Source organism: Schistocerca nitens, chromosome 8, assembly GCF_023898315.1.
Source record: "Schistocerca nitens isolate TAMUIC-IGC-003100 chromosome 8, iqSchNite1.1, whole genome shotgun sequence".
In the NCBI taxonomy this organism is placed as follows: Eukaryota; Metazoa; Arthropoda; class Insecta; order Orthoptera; family Acrididae; genus Schistocerca; species Schistocerca nitens.
The window spans coordinates 542,147,476-542,152,613 of NC_064621.1; the positions used below are offsets into that span (position 1 = coordinate 542,147,476).

Sequence of the window (5,138 nt, forward strand, 5' to 3'; positions counted from 1 at the left end):
CTTTGACAACCTGTGGTGACCTTCGTTCTTCTCTTGCTTGCGGGAGGAAGAGTGTCCAGGGCCGCTATGTGGCTGTCTTAGGAGCTATTGTATGGGAAGGGAGGTCTGGCTATCGTCCCCCAGAGGGACTGTTGGCAAAAGAATCACGAAGCGGTGACAACAGGGCTTGATCCTAGGCCACTCTTTTGGGATATAACCATGGAGCCTCTTCTGGACAGCTTGGAGAGCAGATAAAATGTGCTACAGGCGATAGCCTACGTGGACGACCTCCTCCTGCTGGTAGGCGGCTGCAAGAGAACCCAGGGTAGAGAGGGTAATGACCATCTTAACACAACGACGCCAAAAAACCAAAATGAGAGTAGCACGCAACAAGTCTACCTACTTGTTACCGAAGGGCCAGATAGCCAGGAATCCGACAGTTGTAATCGAGGGCTCACCAGTTATTCAGCGACGAGAGACCTGATACTTGAGTGTTGTCATTGATGAAAAATGGAGTTTCGCCCAGCATATCGACACAGTGACCCAGAGGTCGTTAGAAGCACTAAATAACGTAACTGCGATTGGATATAAAGGGTTCTACCTACCTGCGGAGTTAATTAAGTTGTACCACAACACCATTCTATCCTCCATAGTGGGTTATGGGTCACGAGTTCTGGCACACAGGCTCACTAGGGTCATGCCTGCCACGACCGTGAGGACGGTGAAGTGTAACTTGTTCTTGCGTTCAGTTGGGGCGGCAATGCTGGTATGTATGGGGCTTTGTCTCTTGGACATAAAAATAAGGGAACAGGGAGCATGGTGCTGGGTTAAGAAAGGCAACTTCGATAAGACTTTACAAATTTTGGGAGTTCGCGTTGGGGATCTAAACAAGGGAGGAAGAACTTTGGTAAGAATAATGGGACAACGAAGATAATGGACGAATGACTCACCAACTGCTACCTAATATCAGAGAACGATTACGACTCAAACATTTTAAGCCAAGTAAAGGGCTACTGCAGTTCCTCATGGGGCATGAACCGTACCCGACATATCTTTGCCGGATCGGGAAGCAGGCTACCCCCTCGTGTGACTGTAGCGCTGAGGAAGGCACTCCAGACCACGTCCCCTGATTGACGATATGGCCGCCAAATTCAGACGAGAATTACCGAACAAAGACACTTACCACCTGATAAGAGACCAAAATACCCTTAGAACTATCGATAGTCTCGCCAGCGAGGTCTCATCAAAGGTCCTGCGAGAATACAGAAGGGAGAACCAGTAATTGGTAGGAGGTAGCATAACATCCCCCGCACCTATCCCATTGTGCCAAGGCGAGGAATGGACGATCGCCGTGACGGTCGGGAATCGCCATGTTCTGGAATAGGGGGAAGGTGCGACACTCAACCAGACTTGACCTTGCACGCCGATTATGACCAGTAGTAGTTCAGTTTTTTAAGTAAGGTGTAGTTTTTCTGCAATTTAAATGTACTACCTGCAGCGATTTCAAGTCATGGCGAGCCTGTTGCCAGGGGCATGCCCACTGCGAATAGCTCGGTGGGCATGGCCAGACAAAAGTAGGTTTATACATCTTCTGGCACACCTGTAACGCTGCAAGAGTGTAGCTTGGTAGGGTAGTTACTACAGTAAACCTAGTAGTAAAAATGTTGTTGCCCATAGATTAGCTTTATTTCCTGTAGCAGTACAGAAGCTAACATTTGTTGTAATGGTTAATACACTGCTAACAACAGCACTGTAAAAAATACGATCCACTAATGTGTTAGGTGGTGGGTTAATGTCGTATTGATAATATTGTTATTGAAATAAAGAATTAAAAAAATTGAAGATGGAGGGAGGAGAAAGGAAAGTAAAGGGAAGAGACTATTGAGATCAGCTGCATCAGGAATTTGTGCAGAGTCAACGGCGACGTGTGAAAAACGTCTGCCACACTGGGATTCGAACCCAGGATCTCCTGATTACTAGGCAGGTGCGTTAACCACTGCGCCACCCAGACGCAGTGTTTATTGGAGCTGCATGGAGTATATCAGCACATCTCTCTGCCAACCCACATTACTACCCAGGGCCACCTATCCATGCTTCTAGTGCTGGAAGTGTCGAAAATGATGCTCGGCACGCCTTCAATGCAGTTCTTTTGATTTAAGCAGAGGGGCTGCATCCTTAAGGGAATAGCAATCGATCATGAAAGAAAGGAATTAGAAAGGAATTGGCTGTGGCTTATAGCAAGGGACCATTTGCCTAAATGGAAAAGAGAAAACGACAGAAAACCATTTTCAAGTTTACCAGCTGATGATTTCAAACCACCTAGCCTCCCAAATCCAGGGACTGTTACCTCAGTGGCTCAAAACACAGAGCTACCCCACGTTGGTGTAGAATTTGGAAAAAACTGGGTGTTGTACATTGTTTTAAAATAAGATAAAACGCATCAGAATAAAATATTGAATCCTGACATTTCATGTTTTTCCTTTAATTGTGCACGTTCAGTCATTTTATAGTGCACGAATTCATACGTATTTTAAGATTTAACTGTGCAGGGAATTCGTGGCTTCACTAACTTTAGTATTAAAGGAGTGTAAACAGATTTTGGACAAAAGGGGGAGACATGAATGCAGCCTACTAAAAAAAAATCTTTTAGAGACGAACGAACTATAGAATGTGCTGTCATCACATACCTCATGCGCTCTCCACAACCCCCTACCCATCTTTCCGTCACGGGCCCGGCCATCCTGATTTAGGTTTTCTGTGATTTCCCTAAATCGCTCCAGGCAAATGCTTGGATGGTTCCTTTGAAAGGGCACGGCCGACTTCCTTCCCTTTCCTTCCCTAATCTGATGAGACCGATGACCTCACAGTTTGATCTCTTCCCCCAAACAATCCAACCCAACCCATCTTTCCGTACTGAAACTAGTTTACGTAATTGAGTACCGCCAGAGTGACATCATGCCATTTGGGCGATATTTTTATTGATCAGGGAGGTTTTTGGGCGACACACACAAACCCAAGTGGATTTTCATGCAATAATTTTAATTTTATGTAATTTGTGATGATATTTACCGCACCGCTGCCTTGTGAGACAGTAAAATGTTGCAACCTCAGAGTTCTACCAGCCTGCAAATAGCAACTGTAGTGTTAAAATTAAACTGGTATCGATAGGTAATTAGGCTATTATAGTAGTGCATATGTATTTTTAAATTACCACAATGTTAGCTGACGAATCAAAATTGGTTTTCCTCTTCTTTCTTGTTACAAACTTACCCGTAAATAGAAACTATCATAACAGCACCGAGCACAAAAACATTAAACGGCAGAACTTACATTAAAATCAGCTGTAAGTAAGCACTGAAGCAATTAACAAAACAACAACTGAGCTCAAGCAAGGCAAACAACTGGTCTTAGCTGGAATAGGGATTTGCAACAGTCAATACTGGTATAGTTGTATAGATAGTCCAAATCTACCATTGGCCTTGCTGACTATCGATTGTACGTATCCCTTTGTAGTCGTGTGACTGAAAATCGAATTATCTTTCAATTACACTATATGCCAACTTGGTCGTGTGTAATTTCATTTAGGCCGGGGGAGGGGGGGGGGGGGCTGGACCCGCCTGGACTCTCCCTTTGGCTACCTCCTTGTCCAGGGTTAGAATTGCAGTTCCACTCGTCGCCACTGATTCTGCATGAAGTCCCGATGCAGCTGACACCAATAATTCCTCCCTCTTCCACTTTCAGTTTACATTATATGTATGACAGCTGTAGATACTACATTGTGTCTGTTCTTTCAGGGATGTCCAAAAGAAAAGAAACCACGCACTCATAAAATTGATTCGCCTCGATGGGCAATGAATCCACCACCTTCAGTGCGGATGTACAATTATGCTCGGCGTCCTGCAGGAACCTCAAGTAGTGAGCATGGATCAGCTGGAGGGGACTGCGGATAAGTGGCGCTCGATGGTAATGTGGGTTGGTCCAGAGGCGTGCTCAGATATATAAATTATGCGTCCCTTTGTCCCTTTGGAAGTCAGATCTGGAAGCTGGAGAGATCTGTTGGGAGTGAATAAGAGTCTCTGACCATTCTTTCCACCAACCTGTCGTCTTCTAAAGTTGTGTCCACAGCGCAGAAGATAGCTCGTCAGTCGTGGGATCTTCTTCGGCAGAAGCTGCTACGCTGTCAGTTCGAACCTGTGATTATGCTTTTTGCAGGATGTCACTTGCTCAGGTTAGTCTCTGTATCTACAGAGGGCAAGATCTGCACTACTGACAATGATGGTAGGCGACACTACCCATTAATGTATCCTGTTTAGTTATTATTCAAATATTCCTATGGTAACTTTTCTCTCCAACTTCCGAAATGTGATGCACATGGCTCTCCGGTACACACTAGACAGAGTGAGTATTACCCATTCACAGCTAAGTTACACGTGATATATAGTACAACTGTGTAGAACACCCGAAACATAGCGACTATTACATATTAGCATCTAAGTAACGCACGATACTGAGATACGTGTCCGGATCTCCAGATCTCCCGAAACAGAGTGACTAACGCAGCCGAGATACGAGTAGTAAAGTTTAACAAACAAAAACGATAGACTAGTAGGGTAACCATGAGAGTCTGTCATACTAGAAACTGGGTTAAATAGAATGAAAAGAAAGTAATTAATAAGAGAAGTTAGGCGTTTTGGCGCCTAGCACCCGAGCGTGCCGACCAATCAGAAGAAAGTTCAGTAAAACTGGTGGACTCTCCCACGGGACTGGTACATACTGTACCATTTTTCACTTGTACCTCACTCCACTTTTGTACCATATGCTACTTCACTTGTATCAAGCTGCATTAAGGCGAGCCTCTAGCAAAATAAAATACTGGCGGCGACACCCAGGAATACCACACATCCCCCTCATTCTTTGATTTCCAAAATTGGCCTGTTCTCGAACACAACTAACAAGTTTGGAAATGAGAAAATTTTACCCCAAATTTGAAAAAAAAATTGAAGTTTCTTGTCTCTCAGTAACTCCCCTACTCTCTCATTCGTGGAAATTCTTAAAAAAAACTAGGAAATTGCTGTTCCTAAAATACCATCCCAATTAACCAAAACCATTGACTTACTAACGCTCAACATATACTTTCTGATCGTAATTCTATCGAGAAA

At 44.3% G+C, this 5,138-nt stretch overlaps 1 non-coding gene across 1 annotated transcript; it reads right to left on the reverse strand.

Annotated features, from left to right (window-relative positions):
* Positions 1 to 1,914: 1,914 nt before the first annotated feature.
* Positions 1,915 to 1,990, reverse strand: Trnat-agu (transfer RNA threonine (anticodon AGU)). Its single transcript has one exon. It is a non-coding gene; the product is annotated as a tRNA-Thr (tRNA).
* Between the last annotated feature and the right edge of the window lie 3,148 nt (positions 1,991 to 5,138).